Here is a 24,870-nt window from a genome sequence, read left to right as displayed (position 1 = left end):
CACAATCACCAGTGTGCGGCTGACCGGTGGCCCCAACAGGCCGGTGCCCACCTGCAGGGCAGGGATTGTTCTGGTCTCATTCAGCTCTTCCGCCCCAACAGCTAGGTCAGTGCGCAGCATAAAGCGGACAAGCAATATGGGTATTTACGCTGACCAGGAGAAAGGGGGAGGGGGCTTTAAATCAAACAGCTCCACTAGGCAAATTTTTTTAGTTCTAGCAAATACTTGTTTTAGCACTTCCCACGTGCCATGGAGAAGCCTGAGGCCCAGGGAGGCACAGTGGGAGAGCTGGGCAAGAACCCAGGGAGCATGGCTCCCCGCTCCTTGCTCTCAACCAGTCTGCTAGGGCATGTGGGGTTCAAAGGGAGAAAGAGTAACACCCAGAAAAAAACCTGCTACCTCCGAAGCCCTCGCTCCCTGAGGTGTAGGGGTCGCAGCAGCTCATACCTCGCGCTTTGGACAAAGCACGGATCCAGGTTGCGGAGAGACCAGGCGTCAGCGGTTCCAACTGGGAGCAGAGGTCAGGTGAGAAACAGGGACAGGGACAATGCCGTCCAAGACCTTGGCGTAGAAAGGCTTTTCTCCCCCACACCCACATCTCTTCGGGAGCAGCAGAGGGGTCGCCTGCACGTGCCCCACCCGGCCTGTCTGGGCCAGGAACAATGAGGAGGAGGTCCCACTAGCCCAGGGGCTTTACTCCAGAGAGGCTGTGCAAAAAAGCAGGAACGCTGAGTGGCATAACAGCAGGCAGGAAATAAAATGTATTCAGGCTCAACTGGAGTGACTGAAAATGAACCACAGGACAGGTGCACAGTGAGGTGTATTCCCAGAGCCTCCATTTAATTTTCACACCAACCCAATGAGACAGCTACTATTCTCCTTGTCTTACCAACAGCAAACTCGGGCATTGTTCTGCGGGAAGGAGAGAAAGCGAGAAGGCAACCCTCCAAAATGGAGTGTGTCTGGCCAAGGCTGAGCAGAGATTTAAGGTCCTTTGAGTAAAGCATTAAGGATACTTGCTCTTTGTTCTCTATCTTTCCTCCAGCCAGGACAAAATGAGATGGGATTGAAGTTAGATTCCATTAGAAACTTGTTGACTATGAAGAGGCATTAGAGAGTTCACGCTCCAGCACAGAAACCTGAAAGTTGTAGCCCCACCATGTACCCATTCTGTAGGCAGGAGACTGGACAACTTGACCTTTACCACCACTAGCAAGTGTATCTCCTAACATGCTCAGGAGTCTCCTCAGGGAATTTTGCTCCAGGTCCGGTGTCAAGGGAGGCTTTCAGACAATGCAAAGCCAAGGCTAAATACAACCTTTGCTTCATTTGACAAGCAGCTGGGTAGAGTTCAGATATGAAAATGAAGTTTGGAGTTTGCTGATTCAATCAAGAAGTGGATGTGACCGGGGCGCCTGGGTGGCTCAGTCGGTTAAGCGTCCGACTTCGGCTCAGGTTACGATCTCTCGGTATGTGAGTTCGAGCCCCGCGTCGGGCTCTGTGCTGACTGCTCAGAGCCTGGAGCCTGTTTCAGATTCTGTGTCTCCCTCTCTCTCTGACCCTCCCCCGTTCATGCTCTGTCTCTCTCTGTCTCAAAAATAAATAAACGTTAAAAAAAAAAATTAAAAAAAAAAACAAAAAAAGAAGTGGATGTGACCACCTTAAGGTTAGCACGAGTGCAGTATTGCTAGAAGCCTACTGTGTCGTCTATTGGATGACGGAGTTGGTCAAAGCAGTGGTGACCAGAGGTGACTGTGGGAAATACGGCAGGCAGGGCTCAGGCAGGACACTGCTGCTTGGAAGCCCACCCGCCCATGAACTTCTGGGAGGGTTCTGAGAACACAGAGCGGATCTGCTGTCGCCCCAGGCTGCTGGGGCCAACCCTGGGGCTTTGACCTGGAACAGAAGGTTCACCTACTAGACTGTGATCAGCCAGGGATGCAGAATACCTTGGGCAGGAGGATGGGGAGCTTGGGAGGAGGGGGGCTGGATCAGAAGCACGAGGTTCAGTCTAAAGAGAGGTTCCTGATTCTGAAGGTTCATCGCAAACCAGGTAACTCAGTGGTTTGAATCAAACACAGCATTTACTCTTCACCATGGGACAATCATGTGACACTAATTTAGCAGAGTTTACCCAAATGTGGGGTTTCCTTAAGGTAAAAGGAGTCTAAGTACCAAAGAGGTTTAAAACCTCCCACCCTCTCTCTCTCAGAAGACACCAAGGCCCGCAAAGGTCAAAGTCCTCGCCCCACAGGTCCTGCCAAAGGATCAGTGCTGTTGTCACCTTTCCCACCCAGCCTCCCGTCCCCCGCCTCCCGTCCCCCCCCCCCCACCCCTGCCGCCCTGGCAAGCAGCTGCCCCTGCAAATACAAAGGGCCCAGGAGGGCTGAGTATCTACAAACCACTGCGGGGTCCCCTCCCTCTGACAGCCTCATGATGCGGCAACCACGAAGGGAGGCCAGGCCAGGCTCCAAGTCTTGGAGTCCCCGCTGGAGGACTGATGAGAGCTCCCCACCCTTGGTGCTCCCGGCTACCAGAGTCCCCCTGTAAATCCCTGCGCTGCCCCCACCTCTGTCTTTGATACCAAATTGGGGGGGGGGGGGTGGAGAGCAAAGAAAAATCCCCACTAGGCATCGATTTGCCCCAGGCAAACGCAACACAAAGGCTGCACCTGTTTCCATGGAGACACGACTGGCGGAGCAAAGGAACAAAACAGAGCGAGAAACACAAACCCGTCACCACCTTCCGGGCGGCATGATCGATGTTGGCGGGCTAGAGCCCTGACAGGAAGACGGCGGAAGGATTAAAGGTAATCAGAAGATCTAGAAGCCATACCCTGAGCTTTTTCAGTTGGTAGAGAGGGAGGTGAGAAGCCTCTCCACCCCCCAGGCCTACGAACGAGCCTGGCCCCACTCTTGAGAAAGTTCCCCAACAAAAAAAATCCCGGATAGAAATCCAAAGTGAGCAATTATTCACTTTACAAAAGGATTCTTTGCTTGACAAAGGGATTCCTTGGAACAGCAAAAGCCCATGGTGAATTGGAGCGTTTATTTTGTTTCACTATTTCCGTGTCTGAGGCTGAGGACAGAGAGCCAGGGAGTGACTTCCAGCTGAAAGTTTGTAAGAAAAGATGACAAAATTCCCAAGGGGAAGGGATGGAGGGGTGGGGACAAGACTCTTTATGAAATATCTGCTGGGAGGGGCCCATGAGAAATGGAGACGGGCCAGCTTGGAAACAGAAGGGTGAGTCGGCTGAGCGTCTGTGGCCCCACGCACCCCCAAAGAGCACCCCCAAAGAGCGCAGGAACCCGCAGCAGGAGGGGCCAGGCAGGTGGACCCCAAAAGCAGGGCACTCTCAAAGCTATTAGCTGAGGGGAAACGTGGGGAGCAGAAGGGGGCAGTCTTCAGCAACCCCCACCCCCACCCCGCCCACCCCGGGCACAAGGCCGGAGGCTTGAAATGCTCCCGGGAGGGTGAAGGCCAGAGGAAGATGCCAACCGCAGGCTCAGCAGATGGCAGGGGCCCAGGGCAATAATGAGAGCCTCCGGGCTGGCTCTCGTCAGTCATCAGGTGACACATATTAAGCGCCCCTCCGCACGTGTTGCGATCCTAGGAAGGAGACAATGCCACACACTAGCACAGCCCTGCCCTTGGAAAGCCTCAACTGGGACTTCACTCCACTCAGTTTTTTCTCCTGACTACAATTCCTACGGAGAACAAAAAACAAGCATAACAGCAACAATAATATTTACTGAGCATGCTGTGTGGGCCAGACACTAAATAGCTTTTGTTTCATTGACCCTCTCAACCGGCCCAGGAGGGAGATACTATCCTTATCCCGGTTTCCTGAGAGGGAGAGAGAGAGAGGTAAGGAACTTGTCTAAGGTCACTCAGCTAGTAAATGGCAAAGCATGGTGTGCCCAGCCTCCAAGCCTGTGAACACTCGGCCAAATGCCTGCCACATCAGCCCATTTAGCAGAGATGCTGAGGACGAGAGAGTGCAAGTGACTTTCACTGAGGCAGGGGATGAGCTCTGAAGACCAGCTCTTCTGACCCACCCAAGGCTTTTTTGCCTTGTGATGCCCCCCCTGGGAAGGCCAGTGGCTTTCTTGGTGGGGTACGTGGACTGGCGTGTGGCCATGAAGTTAGTCTCCTGTTCTGGGCCTCAGTTTACCTGTAACAAGGAGGTATATAGTGTGAGCTCTTGCCATCTCACTGGGAAAAGACAATGGGGCATGGGTCCAAGGTGTCACTGGGGAGCCCACAGGAGGAAGACTCCAGCTCCAGCAAAAGAGTCCCAAAGGCCCACAAGCTCTGGAGTGAGCGGTATAACATTTGCAGAGCAAAACCCTGGGTAGCATCTCTGGTGGGGCACCTGGTTTAGTGTTCTTCCCACCAGCATACATCTGGGAAATGCGGGCACTTCCCGGGGTGTTGGCTTTCAAGGAATCGATTTCCAAAACCTCATTTCCACAGACAGTCTGCTCACTTGCTTGCCCTTTCTTTCTTTCTTTCTTTCTTTCTTTCTTTCTCGTTCTTTCTCTTTTCTCCTTCCTTCCTTCCAAAAAAAATTTTTTTTAATTTATTTTGAGAGAAAGAAAAAGCACCCATCAGGATGGGGCAGAGAGAAGGGAGAGAGAATCCCAAGCAGGCTCCATGCTGTCAGCACAGAGCCAACGTAGGGCTCAAACTCACAAACCATGAGATCATGACCTGAGCCGAAATCAAGAGTCAGATGCTTAACCGACTGAGCCACCCAGGCGCCCCAGGTAGTCCTTTCCAAAACGAGAAAAAACGGTGCTGGGAACCATCTGGATCTACAGCTCTCTTTTCATGATGGCCCTCCTAAACATTTCCCAAAAGAAAGACCCACCCCTAGCCATCCTAACTGCCCGCTGGTGCTCTCCGGGGAGGGGGGGTGGGCGGTGAAAGCCACCAAACAAACAAAGGGACTACTGGAGAATGCAGCCCCCGTGGGTGGGGGGGGGGGCAGGGGGGGGGGAGTCCCCAGGGGATGGACATTGAGAAGGGAGCTGGCCTTATTTTACCAAGGCCTTATCTACCTCCTTACCTACCCATCTGTTTATTTCAGGGTGAGGATCGGGAAGCAAGGAAGCGGACACAGGGACACCCGTTTAACACATTTATTCAAATCGCAAAATGAAGTCTGACTTTTTCTGACACAAAGTAAGATTTGGCTGAGGGCTCGAACAACGAGGTCCAGTCTGCCCATTAGGAATTATGACAGACATTTTCCGTAGTTGCATGGGCTGAGCCTGCTGTGTTAGGGCTGCGTTTGACAAAAATATATTCGAAGCAAGTAGGTGACCTACCGTCAGCCTGGTAATACACTCTACTTAAAGTTATGATAGAAGTCTTTACATGTGAATTTTAAAAATGTGTAAGGGGATACAGTTTTTCAAAATTTCCCTGGCACCACCCTCAGAGGCTCTAGCTCCCAGTCCGCAGACAAGAGAAGTCAGCTACAGCGTATATACAACAAGCACCAGACCTGGAACCTGGGTGTAAGTTTGTTTCTGCTACTTCTTAGCTCTGTGGATCTGGTTAATTCACTCAAAAACTCCCCGAGCCTCAGTTCCCTCATAAGTAAAGAATACCATACAAAGCGTATTAAAAATCCTGATGATGACGATGGTGATTATGACACGGAACGAATAATGGAGAAGTGCATCAGTACAGACAGTTCCAAATACTAGCCAACCAGCAAGCGTTTTCTGTTTGGCTTAGACAACATAATGGTGTTCATCTCTAGGTCACACTAATAACTTACATTTATCGGGCGCTCACTACGTGCCAGGCACTGGAATAAATGCTCCACGTGCCCCAGATCATTTTGTTTTCACAAGAATCCCATGGATAAGGTGTCCTTCTTATCCTCTTTGTACAAGCACAGAAAGCTTACACACTTGCCCAGCTCAGTCACCTGGCAATGAAAGGCCCGGCAGGTGTGTTTGAGCCCAGGGCCTGTGCTCTAAACCCTTCCTGCTTAAAATGTGGCCTACAATTGGCAGAATCTGTGCCAACTGGGAGCTGATTAGAAATGCAGGATCTGGGGCGCCTGGGTAGCTCAGTTGGTTAAGCATCCAACTTCAGCTCAGGTCATGATCTCACGGTTCATGGGTTGGAGCCCCGCGTCGGGCTCTGTGCTGACAGCTCAGAGCCTGGAGCCTGCTTCCAATTCTGTGTCTCCCTCTCTCTCTGCCCCTCCCCTGCTCGCACTCTGTCTCTCAAAAACAAATAAACATTAAAAAAAAAAAAAAGAAAGAAAAGAAATACAGGATCCTAGGACCTATACCAGACCTGCTGAATCAGAATCTGCATTTTAGAACAATCTATGGGTGATTCATATGCACATGCAAGTTGGAGAATCACTGCTTTAAACCAGTCCGGCTGATTTACCACCCTGGTTTTATCTTGCTGAAGGTAATATTAGAACGTTTGCTTTCTCTACACACATGCACTCACAGCTGGCAATTAAAGCAAGCAAGATGGTTAGGGATTATAATAATCCATCAGTAACACATGCAAAATGCATTTTTTTTTAACGGACTAGGAGCATTCACATCAAATTGTCATCAGTGGTTGCTTCTGAAGAGTGGGCTAGGGAGAGGGTAGCCAAAGGGGGCTATTTATTTGTATCATTTGAAATTTTTAATGAAAGTAATATAGTTGTGCATTGGCTGTATAATTTAAAAGGAAACCATGTTTTAAAAGAGAAGTGCAGGGGCGCCTGGGTGGCTCAGTCGGTTAAGCATCAGACTTTGGCTCAAGTCATGATCTCACGGCTCAGGAGTTCGAGCCTCACATCGGATGAGCTCGAGCCCCGCTTCAGGTGAGCCCCGCTTCTCTCTCTCTGCTCTCACGGGATTCTGTCTCTCTCTCCACCCTCACTCACTGCGCCCTTTCTCAAAATAAATAAATAAGTAAAACACAAGTGCAGATGACTGAAACTGACTGTATTTTATGAGCTACACCTACACCAAGGCTATGACAGCGTCCAGCTCCAGACCCTGGAAGGCCCAAGGAGGGAGTCACCAGAAAAGCACTGGTGGGACACAAGGACTGCTGTGCTTGGGGTCTGAAGACCCAGATTCCAGGCCAGGCTATGCCCCAATTTGCTGTGGGGCCTCAAGGCTCTCATTTAGCATCTGTGGGCCTGTGCGTCCTCTGCTACATATCGGGGGTCATTCACACACTCTTTGGGCCCCACAGAGATGGTGCAGGGATCAGCAATGCAGTGACATGCACAAAGGCCCCTGAGAATAGCAAGGTGCCATACAATACAAGGGCGAGGAGTTTTCTTAAAAAGAAAAGCAATGAAAGAAAAAAAAAAAAAAAAGAAGCAGTGAAACACCCACCCTTGCTCATTCCATTCCCTCAACGCAGCGATTCCATGACTTTATAAGGAAGATGCACACAGTAACCTGGATTTAGATTCCGTGGGAGCCTCAGGCTGATTTTCAAATCCTTATTCGAACTCAGAAGTTAGGTTTGGACATGGTTCAAAACATGAAAGAAAGGGCTATTTCTCAATGTCTGGCCCATTTTCTTTGCACTTCTCGCCTGGTTTCTCTGCAGGCTCACAACTCCCGGGGAGGTTCCGCTTCAGGGTTCTGTGTACTCCCCCCTCCACCGTGCGCTGACTCCCCCATGGCAACCATCCCCAGCGCGGTGGCCTCCCGGCTACTCCTGGAGCAGATGACTTAGGGTCTGCGGTCTGGCTTGCTTCTGGCCAATGCCTCAGTCTCCCCACTGTTATCGTAGAAACTCAGATTTGCAGAACTGGAAGGAGCACTGCTCATCTGGAGGAGTGCGGAGTTTGGGTACACAGGGACACAGGGACTTGGTGGAACCCACCGCTAGCTTCACACAGACAGAGCTGGGCTGGGGCTCTATGACCTGTGGAAATACCTCCCTTCCCTGAGATTTCTCTATCATTGTCTGCCATTCACCCCACCCCTCCATCCCTTCATTCTTTTTTTTTTAATGTTTTTTTTTTAATTTTTTTTAACGTTTATTTATTTTTGAGACAGAGAGAGACAGAGCATGAATGGGGGACGGTCAGAGAGAGAGGGAGACAGAATCTGAAACAGGCTCCAGGCTCTGAGCTGTCAGCACAGAGCCCGATGCAGGGCTTGAACTCACGAACCGCGAGATCACGACCTGAGCCAAAGTCGGACGCTTAACCGACTGAGCCACCCAGGCGCCCCTTTTTTTTTCTAATGTTTAATGTTTCTTTTTTTTTTTTAATGTTTATTTTATTTTTGAGAGAGAGACACCAAGTGTGAGCAGGAGAGGATCAGAGAGAGAGGGAAACATGGAATCCGAAGCAGGTTCCAGGCTCTGAGCTGTCAGCACAAAGCCCGATGCGGGGCTCGAACCCACGAACTGTGAGATCATGACCTGAGCCAAAGACGGACGTTAAACTGACTGAGCCACCCAGGCGCCCCCATCCCTTCATTCTAGGAGACACATGAATCTGAGGGCTAAAAGCTGCTGTGCCTTTCCTCGAACTAAATGATCCCCAAGCCACACCATCTGAAAGTATCATTGAAACTGAGGCAGGAAAGAAAAGAACCCGCTGCCGGATTTTCCAAGGAGAACCAGACCCATCTGAACCATCCCGAGCTTCAGTATAGCGTCTGGGCAGGCAGTTCCAGCCGCACCACTTACGTGGCCTTGGGGGCCTTGCGTCACTTCTCTGAGCCTCAGTGAGAGGGCTACAACCTTCAGGTTTAAGTAAAGATCCTAGATAAAGGTAAAGAACCTTCATGCAGGATTCTAGATAAAGCTAAAGACCTTCATCCAGCACGCTAGGTAAGGGTAATGACCTTTCTGCAGAGTAGAAGGTCAATAAACAGCAACTAGCACTCTCATGATCATCGTCATTTACGAACATCCATCCCAAAGATAAGGGTCTAAACTAATTCTCTGCTACAGCTGCATATTAGAATCACTGAGGAAATTTTTTTCTTTTTTAATACCAGTGCCCAGGGGAGCCTGGGTGGCTCAGTCTGCTAAGCGTTGGACTCTTGGTTTCAGCTCAGGTCATGATCTCATGGTTTAGTTCTCAGGTTAAAGCCCTGCATTGGGCTCTGCACTCACAGTGCAGAGCCTGCTTGGCATTCTCTCTCTCTGCCCCTCCCTCACTCTCTCTCTCTCTCTCTCTCTCTCTCTCAAAATAAATAAACAAACTTAAAAAAACAAAACAAAACAAACAAACAAAAAACCCACCAGTGCCCAGATCTTATCCACAGTGATTCTGATTCAGTGGTCTGGGGAAGGACCTAGGGAGTCGGTACATTTTTTACAGCTTATACTTTTTTTTTTAACTGTATTTTTTAATGTCTATTTTTTTTTAACGTTTATTTATTGTTGAGAGACAGATCATGAGCAAGGGAGGGGCAGAGAGAGAGGGAGACAGAATCTGAAGCAGGCTCCAGGCTCTGAGCTGTCAGCACAGAGCCCGACGCGGGGCTCGAACTCACAAACCACGAGATCATGACCTGAGCCTAAGTCAGGACATGTAACCAACTGAGCCATCCAGGTGCCCCTATGTCTATTTATTTTTGAGAGAGAGATCGAAAGAGAGAGAGAGAGAACGAGAGTGAGTGAGGGGCAGAGAGAGAGGGGGGCAGAGGATCCGAAGGGGCTCTGCGATGATAGCAGAGTGACCAATATAGCGCTCGAACCCACGAACCATGAGATCATGACCTGAGCTGAGGTCAGACTCTTAACTGAGCCACCCGGGTGCCCCATTTTTACAGCTGATTCTAACTTCACCTGGCTGAGGACTGATCTAAATCAGTGCCTCCCAACCTCTAACATATACACGAACCTCCTAGGGATTTTGCTAAACTCCAAGTCCTGACTCAATAGGTTTGATTTGAGGCCTGAGATTCTGCATTTCCAACTAGCTCCCAGGTGATGTCGATGCTATGGATCCGTGGCCTCCAGAGGAATGGCATCCAAAACTCAAGGTCTTGGGAAGACGGCTGGAAAGTCTGTAAGATTCTTCTCTGGACACTCAAGAGCCAGCTCAGTCTAGCCAGGCTGGAGTTCAGTGCCTGCTGGAAGCAGCCAACTTTGTGACCTTAGTTAGGGTGGCAGGACCCAGAAGCAAAGCCTGTTCCCAGATGACTCTCTTGGGCTTCCTGTTGGCTTTTTTAGGTTCCAACAAGAGCCTGCAGACATGTGTGGCCACGAAGACATACTTGCAAATTAATCATGACACCACACCCAGCATTCATGTGGAGCTGCCTTCTCCAGACCAGCCAAGGATAAAGCCAAAAGGAAAAGGCCCCAGTTACTTTCACTTGGATGAGCGAGGTGTAGGAGAACATGGCCTGTCTTGGCAGAATGTCCTAGCCAGGAGCTGAAAACGATGTCAGCTCTGGTCTGCCATACTTCTCTGATCGGCCCAACAGGAAAGCTTCCTGCCTAGAGCTGGCTAGGTAAACACACAGTTGAAGAGACTCCAGGAAAACGTGAGCAGGGAGGGGACTGGGTGGGCAAATCCCTCTGGTATTTTGTGACCCTGAACAATATCCACAAAACAACACTGAGGGGGCACCTACTATGTCACAGGGAATTTTACAGAAAGACTCTCATGCGATCCTTGTTATCAGCTTTGCAAGTCAGGCATCGCTGTTTTCATTGGATATTTGAGGAAGACTGAGCAACAAGGGAACATCAGAGGACAGAGCCAGGACTGGAACCCAAGCCTGGCCAATCCTTCCTGCCTAGTTACACTACTGCACCAAACTCAAATCTCTCAACGCCTCAACTTATCCCTTCACTGGGGCAGGAAGAGAGGGAAAAGGGTCAACAGAACTGAAAGTGGCTGTGGGTCTCAAGTACAAAGGACACTGCTTATTATCATTATATTTATTATTAATCCTTATCACCATCAGATGTATTCTTTTTAAGCTTTTTAAGCTTTATTTATCTAAGTAATCTCTACACCCAACGTGGGGCTCAAACTCATAACCCTGAGATCAAGAGTTGCATGCTCCTCAGGCTGAGCCAGCCAGGCACCCCCATCAGATGTGGAATTAAGAGGTACTGGGCGGGGGGTGGAGGGGACACCTGGGTGGCTCAGTCGGTTAAGTGTCCGACTTCGGCCTAGGTCATGATCTCGCTGTTCTGGAGTTCGAGCCCTACATTGGGCTCTGTGCTGACAGCTCAGAGCCTGGAGCCTGTTTCAGATTCTGTGTCTCCCTCTCTCTCTGCCCACCCCCACTCGTGCTCTGTTTCTCTGTCTCTCTCTCCCTCTCTCTCTCTCTCAAAAATAAACATAAAAAAAAAAAAAAAAAAAGAGGCACTGGGAGAGAAGGCTGGTTTCTGCCCTGACATTTAGAGTGGCTAAACAAGGCACTGGCCCTAGGCAGTGTCCAGCAGCCCAGGCCACTGAGCTTCCCAGGCCGTCTGGGAAAGGGTAAACAGCACCTGATGACTCCAGGGCGAATACCCAGGAGGTCTGGAGGGATGGCTCTGCTTGTGGGATAGGGCAAGAGTCCAAAACAGCTCAAGGAAGGAGACCAAGCTGGGTCACAGCAGCATGTTCCTGGCACCTGGGCCACCATGCCAGGCCCAAGGCTGGAAATGAGACTCAACCAATTTCCTGATGGGTTCTGAGAGCCAGTCTAAACTTGTGTCCCACCGAGTTACCCCTGCATAAGCCACAGAAGCTTCCTGATGGCCACTCACATGAGTTCCCCCACTTTAAGGACTAGGAAGTTGAGGACTAAAGGGGCCATGCTAGGAACCTCTGTCGCAGCCAGACCTATACCATAGCCAGGTCCCTCCTCCCAGCACCTTGGCAACAAGAGGCCTTGGCAGAGGTCCCAGTTCTGGATTAATATTACACCAATACAACCCAAACAAATGGCTCTTGACTGTCATGTTCCATAAAGTTCTGAGGCTCAAAACAAAGACGAGCTGGGGAGGGAGAGGTCAACAACAGTGGAATGTGCAAATAAACAATGGTATGACCATTCGATGAAATATCTTACAGCCATTTGAAACCACATTTAAAAAAAATTTTTTAAATGTTTATTTATTTGAGAGAGAGTGAGAGAGCATGAGTGGCGGAGGGGCAGAGAGAAAGGGAGACACAAAATCCAAAGGAGGCTCAGCACAGAGCCCAGTGGGGGGACTCAAACTCACAAACCACGAGATCATGACCTGAGCCGAAGTCGGACACTTAAGTGACTGAGCCACCCAGAAATCATGTTTTAAAATCATGCCATTTCAGGGGTGCCTGGGTGGCTCAGTCAGTTAAGTGTCCGACTTCGGCTCAGGTCATAATCTCAGGGTTTATGAGTTTGAGCCCTACAGTGGGCTCTGTGCTGACAGCTCAGAGCCTGGAGCCTGCTTCGGATTCTGTCTCCTCTCTCTGCCCCTCCCGACTTGCACTGTCGCGCTCTCTCTCTCTCAAAAATAAATAATTTAAAAAGTAATAATAAAATAAAATCATGCCATTACATTAAAAATGCTCATTTTGCAGTTACACGAAAAAGCTACCTACAAAAAAAGTAGGTAATTAGTAAGATTACAACTATTTTTAAAATCTATGCGCATTAAAAAAAAAGCAGAAGGAAATACAACCAAACGTTATCAGTGGCAGTGCTTAAATTATCAGAATGATCATTCTGTGTCAGAAATTAACCATTTTCCAGTTCTTCTTCAGTGAGCATGTAAAGTGCGCAGGAATAAGAGGAACACATTCTGACTACAGGCAGTGAGCCTGAGAGTCCGGATGCAGATCTGCGGGGATGGCATAAACCCCAGGCGACCCTCAGCAGTGACACAGAACTGGCCCAGCTGCAGTCCAGAGGCTAGCAGGCGCAATGCTGACACCTGGGCAACAAGCCAGTGGGGTACCCTTCCCAAGGGGCTGAAATTCTCCAGGGAATGTTAACAAAAAGCCCATTAGCTCTTAAAGTGCTCTAAAAGATTTTGGTGAAAGACGCTTAAGTGAAACAGGGCCCAGTCAGGTGCCCCGCCCCAGGCAGAGAAACAGAAGCCAGCTGCCACCCGCGGGGGCCCAGTGTCCCTTGGAGACCCCCAGCGGACAAGGATTCTTGCCTGCGCCACTCCCCACCCGGCCACAAGGAGAGAAAAGAGACAAGCTTCACCATATGGGGCTCAGGAGCCTCGTGGGAATGTCGGTGGGAGTGAGAATGGCAGGTCCCTAAGCCGTGTGCAATTGTGAAGAAGGAAGGGGGTTTAAAGCAAAAAAAACTGCACCAGCTGTCTCATGAAGAACACTAATTACAGGGGCTGTGCCGCCTGAGCAAGGCCTGGTTCTGCAAGCAGAGATGCTCCCCGGGGGATGGGGTGGGGGGGCAGCAGGCACCCAGCCGCCTGTGCTTAGCCGCCCGATGGCCGGCCCGGCGGTGGTGAGAGGGCATCTGGCTGGGGCCGCAGGCCTGCTGCCTCCCTGAGCTGGGCAGGCAAGCCCAGGTCCAGAAAGCAGATCCCACGGGTGCGCTTACTGGCAAGCTCACATCAGGGTCAGGAGGCCTGTGCCGCGTGCCAGGGCCGGCTGACCCTGGAATGTGGGGAGGACTAGAGAATTTCCTTCTCTGGAGTCTCAAAAGACCTAAGCATCTGGAATGGCTCAACACTAAAATGAGGAAGAAGCAGAAGTGACAGCCTCAGCCCTTGAAGCTGGGGAAGGGGACAGAGTGAAGTGGAGAGATTGGAAATGCAACTTCTCGGGGGCCCCTCACTTGCAGGTCATGGCAAGGAGCTCCAGCTCACCAACACCAACAGTGCCCCTCCTGGACATCCTTCTGTGGCCAGCATTTCTGCTGAGGCACTGAGGAGGCCTGAAAAAGGGCCATGCTCATGAAGCCAAGGAGGCAGGGGGGCCTGGGAGTCCACCCTGGGTCTTGGCCTGGCTCTGTGGCTTCCTGGTCCCTGAGCTCCCCTGAATGAGGGGTCAGGGGTACCCGTCCTGGCCGCCGTACACAAAAATTCCCAGGTCGGTGAGACATGTATGGGACAGCACTTCTAAAAACTACCAAATTCTAAACAAATGGAAGGCATCATTATGATTAGTGGGGTGTCGTTATAAAGTGGGCATTCTGCTTCCCTTTCGTGACAACTTGCAAACTAGAACCAAAAACAGAAGAGCACATTAACCCCCCCAACGCAATCATTCCCCCCCACACGCTCCAAACCCAGACTGGATGGGGCGGCGTCCGGAGCGTGCGAGACGGGGCTCATATGGGCCTCCTGAACCAGAGGGGAAAGGGACCGCTCAGGGAGGCCAAGGGAGGAAACGAAACCGACCAAACCAGGGAAGAAGTAAGAAGGTTAGGACTGAGATTCCACCCTCCTGGGAATGCGCCCGCGTCCCTGGGAAAGAGGCCCAGATGAAAGGAGGCGCAGCTGGGGGAAAACAGGCCGTGAGAACAGAAGGGCAATTGTTCGCGGACAGGCCAGGCGCTGCACCCGGAGCAGCCGGCCAGCACTGCCGCTTTGTGCGTTAATGTAATTAAGGGCCCGGTGGGGGCCAATGTTTGGAGTCCTTTTACTCCTCGCCATTCTCACAGAACAGCTGAGCCAGAGCGGGGAATGTAACGGGGGAAGCCTGGGTGTCTGGGCAGCTCAGCTGAAAGGGGTCGGCAAGGGGTAGGAGGGCCCCGGGGCAGCAGGAGGCGAAGCCCTCATTCCTGGCCTGAGAGGCACTTCCTCCGCCGCCTCCTCAGCACTGTCCCCAGGAGCTCCCTGAAGCCCTGCCACTGCCCTGACCCCAGTTAACACTCCCACTAATTGCTGGGGCTGCAGAGAGCCCAGGGAGCAAAAGAGCCAGAGTTAATTAAGGAGAGAAAAAAAAGGTCTACTTCTCCATTCTTCATTTCGACTCCTCCCCAGCCTTCTGGGTTGGGCGTCTAGTTTCAGGGAAGCTCCCGAGGCAGGGATCTGTGCGCCTGCAGCCAAAACCAACAGCGCATGGCAATTACTGAACAGGAGCAGCTGGGGTTAGCGGGTTTCTAGGAGCCTTGCTCCAAAGCTCCCCAGCCCTTCAAATTTCCAAGAGGTACGGCAAGGGGTCTGTGCCACCCGCCCCCCCCCCACCACCCCATCCACAGGAAAGCCTCATTTTCTCAGTCCAAATACTGGATGCTGTGAAAAAGGGGTTACGTGGGCTCTTGCTACTGACTTGGGACTCCTTCAGAAGGCAATGGGACGTTCTGTAGGGGAAACAATAGTGCAATATGTACATTTGACAAATGTTACCTGTTCTAATCTCACAACTACCCTACTGAGGTAGGCGCACTCTTATCCCCACTTTATCGATGGGAAAGCTGAGGCTTGGAAGACATAAGTAACTCGCCCAAGGTCAACAAGCTAGCAACTAGCAGAAGAATGATTGAGACCCCAGCACTCTGACTCCAAAGCCTGTGCATTTAACCCTTGTCCCATGCTGCGGGTCACTTAGATATTCTGGTACACGAGAAGCAAGCCTTGTGGAAGAGTCCTTGAGGGTTTGATGAGGTCCATGGACCCGACCCCCACCAGTCCCCCAAAATCGAACATACAGTCTTGGTGTTTGTGTGTGCATTCACTGTTCAGGGTAGAAGGGAGTGTCAAAGTTCTCTTTAGATTATCCAAAGGGACTGGGCCTCAAAAAGAGGCCAAGAACTGTATGCCAATGAGGTATTAGCCTTGCTAAGATGACTCTAGAACACAGATCTTCTGACTTGGGTCCTCTACATCTTCCCTTTACCTCTTTCCTCTGAAGAAATAGCCAAGAGGGCAGCCTGAATTTCCAGAAAGGAAGGATGAACTGGCAGTTTAGGATTAGGCAACTTGGCACTGAAAGTCCACCCAGGTAGAGGGAAGAGAAAGCTTTCAGAGCAAGGCCCTGCGGGACGATAGGGATTTCCTACAGTGCTTACTATTTCTTTCCATCACTTAAAAACAAGTTCCAACACTGTCCTAATTCTGATTTTGGGTTTCGCTTGGATCCATACAGAGGAAAATGCATTATCAGCAGCCCTAAACTACCAGAAGTTAGCAGGGGAAAAATGTTTCTGTCCCAAAGGAATTTGCTAGTTTTAAAGACTACTATATATCTAGAAACAAAGGCATCCTTTAACCAGCACTACTGTCTTCATTTTCAGATGTTCCAAGACATTAAACAATAACAATAGTGCCATTGGACAGCCAATATCATTAAGTGTGCATTCTGTGCGCTGGGCTCTGTGCTTCCCTCATTTAATCCTCATCCCAATCCTATGAGGTAAGGACATTATCATCTCTGATTTACAGATGACAAAATGAAGGCTCAGAGAGGTCAAACAGTTGCCCAAGAAAACACAGCAAATAAGTGAGAGAGCCAAGGTTCAAACCTGGGTCTATCTGACCCTAAGCACTGGGTTCTAGACCAGGACCACTGAAAGCAAGTCCACAGACCATCCACAAACTGTTATGGGTCCCTGGCAAGTTAAGTACAGGAAAAGAAAGTAGATTTAAAGATGTTTCTAGCAATTTGACATTGCCACAGCAACCCAGCAGGTGGTGGTGGACTTGCCTCTTAGAACAGGGAACACATACAGAGCCGTTCAGACACTGTCAGACTTGTGCAGACTGGTCATACTCATTGGGACCCCATACCCATCCCTGAATGAATGAAAACAACCCATCCTTCACCTCAGCCGGTTGAAGAAGCCCTGTTCTATTTTTAAAAAAATTTTTTTAATGTTTATTCATTTTTGAGACAGAGACAGAGAGCAAGCAGGGGAGGGCCAGAGAGAGAGGGAGACACACAATCCGAAGCAGGCTCCAGGCTGTGAGCTGTCAGCCCAGAACCCCATGAGGGGCTTGAACCCATGAACCATGAGATCACGACCTGAGCCGAAGTCAGACGCTTAACCAACTGAGCCACCCAGGCGCCCCAAAGAAGCCCTGTTCTAAAGCACTCTGCAAAGACGGGGGCATATGTGCGCGAGCCTCCAGCCATCCCCTCAGTTGTCCACTCAGCATGCAAAGTCTTCTAGCATGGTGCTTCTCAGACTTGAACGTGCACATGAACCACCAGGGATCTTGGTAAAACGCAGACTGACTCTGGCAGTCTGAGGTGGGGCCTGAGACTCCCCGTTTCTAATCAGGTGATGTGAGGCTGTCAGTCCGGAGTCTGGACTTTGAGCAGCAAGGTTCTAACTGCACAAGCACACCACGGCAGATGAGGCAGGTGCCAGAAACTTCGCCTGACAAAGCCAGCCAGAGTCTAGCAAAGGGCCCAAGAAGAGGCTCACGACTTGGGCCTGGCTATGAGGAAGGTAGGATTGGGCTCAGCTCACAGGCAGCCCTTGAGACACATCCTTTACCACACCAGCCTGAGCCTGGGACATCCAGGGGCCCTTTTCTCCTGAATTGCACCAACAGAAGCCCTTTCTGTCCCAAGGGTTTGACTGAAGGCAGAGAAAAGCCAGCTCAGAAGCAGGAGCAGACATTCAGAGGAATGCTGCCTCTAAACATACCCTACGAGAGGGGGTGTTTTGGCTGAACTGTGCTCACGGCCTCGCTCCGCTCGTGCCAGAGTGCCAGCCTGTGGATGTCCAGCAGTGATGCCCCAGGAGAATTACTACACGTGCGTGTTCGGACAGCACTTTTTACTCCTTATAAAAGGATATTCACGTCTACTCTAAGAGCTAAGAAATCTAATTAAAAGCTGGAAGCCTCAGAGGAGGGAACGTAATGTGGGTCACCCTGGGAGGGCAAAAATGGCCCCTCGGTGGCCAATCCTGCAGCCAGAAAAGGCCAGCTCTTCTCCAAAGAGGAACGGCCCCCACTTCCTTCAGGTGACCCTCCGGTTACGCGTTCTACTCCCTGGAAATTCTTGACAATAGAGACCTTCCTCCTTATTGCCAATCTCAGCCTCTCCTATTACAACTTATGGCACAAGGACTGAAGGGCTATGTACTTATAAAAGGGGCAATTCACTGCGGAAGGCCCCGATCTTCCATTCATTCAAGGATTCATTCGTTTATTCAAAAACATGACAGACCAACTGCCATGAGCCAGGACCATTAGGAAGTGGGCAGACAGCATGGACTCAGCAGACTTGGGCCTCTCCTCACCTTCCCTAAAAAGCAGGGAGGACACGAAAGAAGGGGCCACGCACGAAGCCATTAACTAAGGCAAAGGGCACTGCCTGTTCCTGGTGCCAGAGGGATGGCGGGCAGCTTTCCTATATGCATGAGCTCAGGGAAAGCCAGCCCCAGAGTGGGACTGGACGGTACCTGACAGGGGCTCCTTCACTCACCCAGAGCGGACAGAGGCCTAAGAGTCACTGACATACACAGCCAACAGTCAGAAGGGCTTGATGTCCCAACCAAAAGTCCCTCCGACCCGATGCAAGCCCAACTCCAAGGGACACATGGCTGAAAACCTCCTTCTACGTCTCAGATGACTTTCATGCAACCACAAGCCTTTCTCCCTTTGCAAAAACCAAATCACATTCTCCTACCTCCAAACCCCGCCATGTGCTATCTCCCTGCACGATGCTCCCACCTGGCTCCTTTCCACCCGACCGCTGGTCCTTCCTGCTCTCAGACTTCTGCTCAACACAAATCTCCAGAAGGTCTGGTGCGGTCACAAGAGCAAGGTTTCTTAACATTGTCTTAACTTGACATTTGGGACCAGATCATTCTCTTTGAGGAGATATATTTCTGTATATTGGAAGATGGGTAGTGGCATCCCTGGCCTCTACCCACAAATGCCAGTAACCCCAGGAATGCCAACCAAAAATATCTCCAGACACAACCAATGTCTTCTGGGAAACAGAACCATCCCCATTTGTGAACAGTGTCCTGGGACACTGGTGGCACATGAGGAACACCCGGGGAGCTTATAAAACTCACCCACGCCAGGGCCCCATCCCACACCATTCTGATTCTGGCCCCAGATTCAACAAGCAAACAAGAATGTCTGTCACTTTACAAACCCTTAATGTTCTTTTCATGTGTTGGTTGGTTCATCCATTAGACCGGATCTCTCCAGAAGCATGAACTATATCTTCCTTTTTTCTCTCTCTCTCCACAAAGCTCCATGCAGTTCCTCCTATTTTGTGTTAATCAGAAAAGTTTGGAAAGTTAATGAGCCTCCTCCACTCCATCTTCAAATGAAGAAGTCGCTTCAAATAGCACCAGCTCCCCCAAATTCAGCAGTTAATGACAAGAAGAATTTAGACCCTTCCAAGCTTTGAGAGGAGGAGGGGGCAGAAGACATAAGAGTCCATGAGAATCTAGCCACCTGCTTCTGCTCTCAGTGTCCAGCCTGTGAATGAGAACCCTTCATGCTCTCCCTTGGGTGTGAGGAAACTTGGCTGAGTGGCCAGGGCACCCACCTATGTTCACTCAACTTTGTGGATTCCCATCCCTCTTTTTTTTTAATGTTTATTTATTTATTTTGTGAGAGCGAGAGAGAGAGAATGAGAAGGGGAGGGGCAAAGAGACAGAGAAAGAGAGAGAGAATCCCAAGCAGGCGCCACAATGTCAGGGCAGAACTGGACATGGGGCTGGATCCCACCAACCTTTCGCTCATGCCCTGGGCAAAAATCAAGATTCAGACGCTCAACCCACTGAGCCTCCCAGGTGCGCCCCGATTCCCACCCCTCTTGACCAGAACGTAAGGTGTGACACTGGGGGTCGGTAGCAGTACCAGACAGGACCCTGTGGTCCTCAGACTGACAGTGACTTGAAAATAATATAAGCAGGCTCAGAACCTGCTGTCCGAATCTGAGCCTGAAAGGCTAGGGTCTTTTCTCACACGTCCCTCAAGGAGCCCCAGTAGCATCAGAACTCACAGACAGAGGGCTGGCCAACCTTAACAGTTGAGAGAGCAGTCAGATCTGTGTTCTGCCTCCTCTCCTCCCCACACCTGCTGGATGCGTCTTCACACAAGGCCAGAGAGGAGGGCAGCGTCAAGGGGAAAGACTGGGTCACAACCCCACCTTCCCTAGTGGAAATGCATTCATCACTCATTCAGTAACCAACACACAGAAGATGCCTTATAAATTACGTGGCTGTTTAGTGATCAGCCACGCATCCTTCCCGGTTTTTACACCAGGGTTACCTTAAAGACAAAATGATGGGAGGGGAGCCCAGGGCCAGGCTCCCCCAAAGACAGTGGAGTCTATTCAAGCTCCAAAGATCAGCCTTCTCACAAAAATTCACCGGCTCATACATAAGCATACACACTGCCCATGAGGTTACATTACACTTAATGAATGATTCGACGTTTTCTGTGAGATTACTCATTTGATATTCATTGCCAAAAGGATCTGCTTCCGGTGGCCCTGGCTAGCTTGCTGAAATCCGTCTGGGGACTGAGGGCTTCCGTTCTGAGGTGGCCAGAGGGAGAGTGATTTTTTTTTTCAAGCTTCCTTCCCTCCCCTTAATTACACACACACACACACACACACACACACACACACACACACACACCCTGTTGCCTGGAGACTGAACGAATTCCTGATGCTTACGCTTCTTTTCATTCCCCAGAAGCAGGAGCTCTGGAAACTGGGGCCTCCAGGAAACATTCCTAGGGCGGGGGAGAGGGGGGGACGCGAGTGACACTTCCTCACCAGCACCAGCAGGCCCGCCCCTCCCCGCTGCCCTCCCTTTCCTCCCCAGGCCTGAAAAGCCCCAGCGGACTGGAACTGAAGGGCTCCCGCAGGGAACAAGGCCCCCTTTGAAAGCCCATGTTTACGCAGCCCCGGGCAGGAGTTGCCATGGCCACGGTCCACCCCTGGCAGGACACAGCAGGCCTCAGCGCCGGGACACCCTCTCCGGGCCCCGTAGCTGCTGGAGGCGCTGCTTTTCCTCAAGTCTTCGGCTCAAAACATAATCCTGAACGAAACAAAAGAGGATTAGGGCTTCCCCCCAGCAGCCCAGCGGCAGCCCCCCTCGGTGGCTCCCTGGAGGAGGGGCCGGTGACCCATCCACGCTGGGGGTGACACTGCCCGCCGGCCCCTAATGGGGTCACTTCTTTATGTAACTCATTATCGCCTCGCACCGGAGCCTAGCAGGACCCGGGAGGCCAGCCGGGGTCGCCGGGCTGCGGGAGGCCACCGCCGCGCTGACCCCAGGACAAAGGGGCAGCCCAGGCCGGGTCAGGGACCTTCGGCCCCAGCGGGTCCTACATTCCTCCCTAGCCCCCCTTCCCCCAGGACCGGCCAGAGGGATAGCAGCCTCTAAATAATTCAGCCCTCAAATTGCTCTGCGCTCAGAAGGGTTTCTTCATTTATTTTTCAGCTCTCCGAGGTCTGCAGTTTCACTAAGGGAAGCACTTTAATCCCAACCCTGAGCCCCCTTTTGCACCCAGAGCCTCCCAAACCTCCGCGCACCCACCCCCCAGGGCTGAAAGGAAGGAGCCCCCCAACCCCCGAATTCAACAAATTGCTGGAAGCAGATGGGGCGTGGGAAGAATGGTGGGCAGGCAGGCACTCCAGGGGCTGTAAGCTTCACCTGGCACCTGGCAGTGCTGGCAGAACCGAATGAATACAAGGACCTGAGCGTCAGCCTGCTAGACCTGCCTCTGTCAGCAGTCTCCCCAAGCTCCCTCCAGCCCCCTAGCCTCTCAGGACTTCTGGCTGCATCCGGCCCGCCACACCCCTATACAGCCCTCATGCTCATTCCAACGCAGAGGGTCTGCGGGCACAGAATTACCAGGTCACAGGTCCCTGCAAGTGGCCAGCTTTGGCTTCTGTTCATAGTATTAGCTGATATTTTATGGGGCACTCATTTCATATAATCCCCACCATAACCATATGAGGAAGGTACCTCAAATATCATCATTTCACAAGTGAGGAAACCCAGACTCAAGGAGGTAAAGACATTTCCCCAGCTCATACAGCTTAGCAGAGTGAGAATAAGGACTCGGCCCCAGCTGTCTTAATTCCAGACTCCAGGCCTTAACCCCACCTTGCACAGACACACGCATATACTGCACTTCAGGATCTTCAGAGAACTCAGCCCAGAGAGGTGAAGTGACTCGTTCACAGTCACACAGCCAGCTGGGACAGTGCCAGACAAGGAACGAAGTGCCATAACCTGGGCTCAGTTCCTTTCCACATCACAGTTTCAGCTACAGAAGCATCCATATTTAGGCAGGTGAGAGCACAGTCAAGGTACTCTCTGTTTCACCATGTTAGGGTCTAATGGCCTGTGAACCTAGCTTGACCCTGGGCAATGCCCCAAGCCAGTTCTGTCCATTCCCTCCCATCCAGGGTCCAGGCTCGTGACCTTCCCACACACAGCTCCTCTGCCTCTAGGAGAGTTTTATCTTTTGTTTCTGTTTCAAAGTAGGCCCCTCCCTCACAAGATTACAACCTCTCCCATCCCCCTTCGGGGCAGTGCAATCTCCGAGATTCCTAATGAGAAATCACACACCAACAGGCCAGCTCACGTTAACGCAGCACTCCAGATATTACCCAACCAACTCGCCAGTCCTTGAACCAGCTAAGCACAGGCCCCTTTCTGAGGACCGTCTCTACCCCCCTTCACAGGGTCACCCCCCAGGCCTTGGTGGTACTATACAGTCCATGGCCTCCTGGCTCCAGCTGATGAGACCAACAGGAGACAGCTGACACGAATGGGCCAACCAGCTTCTTTCACCAGGAATTGGAATCAAGGTTCTGAGCTGCTATTCAGCCTGATGATTACTGGAACCAGAACCGGTCTAGTTGGAAGCTGAGGGCCCGTGACCTCTGGCACACACACACGGAAGCAGTGGCGTCCTGCATTTGTAGGTACTTGGGAGGCCAGCCGTAGTCCCTGCCCTCCCATCTTCCATTCCCCTGTGGTTTCGAATAGCTCAAGCTAGGTTTCTGTTACTGGCTGTCAGTAGAGTCTGAACTAAGAGATGGGCTGCGCTATTATCCTCCTTTTATAAATGACGAAAGAGGCTCACAGAGGTGAAGTGACTCAATGGAAGTCACATGACCAACGTGTAGTAAAGGAGAGGTTATAGTCGGTGCTGTGTGACTCTCCTTCAGTGCCATCTCGTGCCTCCTCCCCTTAAAGGATTAAAGGAAGTGGCAGGTAAAAAACAAAACAAAACTCGGATAACTGAGGATAAGTGATTAGGCCGGGGGCACTCCAATGGACTAAAGCCACCGGCAAGAAATACAAAATCCTCGCCTCTAAACTGGGAAGACAGCCCTTTGCCCTGCTGTGTTTCCCAGCCTCGCTAGCGGTTAGGTTGAATCCATGGGACTAGCTCCCGCCAATGAAATGTGAATGGAAGTAGGGGTGTCTGTTCCTTGCAAGGCGGCTAGAAGCCAGGGGCTGTCTCCATCTCTCTTCCACTCCTGTGATAACTTTTTTTTTTTTAATTTTTTTTTTCAACGTTTTTTATTTATTTTTGGGACAGAGCGAGACAGAGCATGAACGGGGGAGGGGCAGAGAGAGAGGGAGACACAGAATCGGAAACAGGCTCCAGGCTCCGAGCCATCAGCCCAGAGCCTGACGCGGGGCTCGAACTCACGGACCGCGAGATCATGACCTGGCTGAAGTCGGACGCTTAACCGACTGCGCCACCCAGGCGCCCCTCCTGTGATAACTTTAAAGGTCCCAGATTTCAGACGGTGTGGATAGGGGAGGACTGCTGAACGGCATCAGACTCTCCATGAGCACAAATGAAACCCAGATTGTGTCAAGCCCCTGGCACGTTAGGGTTTGATTATTACTACAGCACAGGTCTAGCCTCTCCTGACTGAAGTTCACAAGTTATTCGACCTGTTGTGCCCTTCAGCACATTTGCCTGGTCTGCAGGATGCTACATTTGTTTGTTTTAACATTCATTTGCTTAACAAATATTTTTAGAGCACCAGTGCCAAATGCTGTAATGGGGAGAGCCAAAAGCACTGCACCAAAAAAAAAAAAAAAAAAAAAAAAAAAAAAAGACCCAGTCCCTCCCTCAAGAAGCTCCTCATCTGGTGACCCACATGCCCACTCTGGGGCTTTTTTAAAAAAGAACAGTTCCACAGGTGTGAAAGCAGCTCCCCCCTCACCCCCCCAACCCCCCCCCCCCCCCCCCCCCCCCAGCCAGCGCCTGGCTACACTGAGCTCTGAGAAAAGGTAAGCTGCCAGGAGGGAAAGGCAGCTGGTCCCAGCAACTCCAGGACGGTGGCAGCCAAGAGTGAGTTCACAGCAGGTTTTCACACCCTGCTCCCTCCCAGCTCCCCTCCCACCGGCCTCATGGCCACACACAAGTGCTTCCCCTGCCCTGGGCACAGAACATAAGAGAGAAGGCATCAGGGAGGAGTCACCAAGAGAGCAGGTGGCTGGTAGAAAGCACGAGCAACGGAAGACACAACTCCTCTGCCCGCACCCTCCTCTACAGCAGAAGGATCTCCTCTGGGAATCACCGCCCCCCACTTCATTTATCTTAGCCCCCAAAGTCTCCAACAACTACGCTTTTCTCTCCTGACCCCACATAGTTGAGGACCAACCAGAGAAATCATCATTGTCCAGAACTGGTATCTCGCTATTGTCCCCTTCCTTTATGCCAGAAGTTAGATGAGAAGTTAGCTCGTAGGGTTGCCATATACAGTTGTGTGAGCTGTTCACTTCACAAGGTGCCCATCCAAGGGGGCAAATGGGGCTGGAATCTAGCCTATGCTCTGCTTACCAAGCTCGGTCCCCCGAGAAAGGGTCCTGTCTTCTAATTCACACGACGGTATCTGCTGTATGCTGAACCCACAGAAGCACGGAGACAGTGCTTCTCCATAAATAAAGCTTGGAGAAGTCTGATGATGAGGATATGCGAATGTACTATACTGGTCTCTCTACTTCTGTGTATATTTGAAAATTTTCACAATAAGGG

General features: G+C 51.1%; 1 protein-coding gene and 1 long non-coding RNA gene across 7 annotated transcripts in view; one reads left to right on the top strand and one right to left on the bottom strand.

The window, feature by feature from the left end:
- CUEDC1 (CUE domain containing 1) overlaps window positions 1-24,870 on the bottom strand; it is an 83,240-nt gene that overhangs the window by 45,866 nt on the left and 12,504 nt on the right. For 3 of the 4 annotated variants that reach the window (XM_042966533.1, XM_042966530.1, XM_042966532.1), the window contains exon 2: window positions 18,986-19,101. The gene's annotated coding sequence lies outside the window, so the exon portion shown is untranslated. Of the gene's footprint in view, window positions 1-18,985; window positions 19,334-24,870 lie in introns of those variants that run through there. The other variant, XM_042966531.1, reaches the window with a different exon arrangement.
- Window positions 1,815-16,269, top strand: LOC122233562. 3 transcript variants are annotated; one of them, XR_006211170.1, is made up of 4 exons: window positions 1,816-2,053; window positions 2,648-2,809; window positions 5,093-5,187; window positions 16,161-16,269. It is a non-coding gene; the product is annotated as an uncharacterized LOC122233562 (long non-coding RNA). The 3 variants fall into 3 exon arrangements; XR_006211168.1 differs by lacking the exon at window positions 16,161-16,269 and adding an exon at window positions 10,192-10,878 and having other exon boundaries at window positions 1,817-2,053; XR_006211167.1 differs by lacking the exon at window positions 16,161-16,269 and having other exon boundaries at window positions 1,815-2,053; window positions 5,093-5,517.

The sequence above is a fragment of the Panthera tigris genome, chromosome E1 (assembly GCF_018350195.1).
Source record: "Panthera tigris isolate Pti1 chromosome E1, P.tigris_Pti1_mat1.1, whole genome shotgun sequence".
NCBI classification, from domain to species: Eukaryota; Metazoa; Chordata; class Mammalia; order Carnivora; family Felidae; genus Panthera; species Panthera tigris.
The sequence above is the reverse complement of the archived record's forward strand: the minus strand, read 5'-3'. Positions and strand labels throughout refer to the sequence as shown.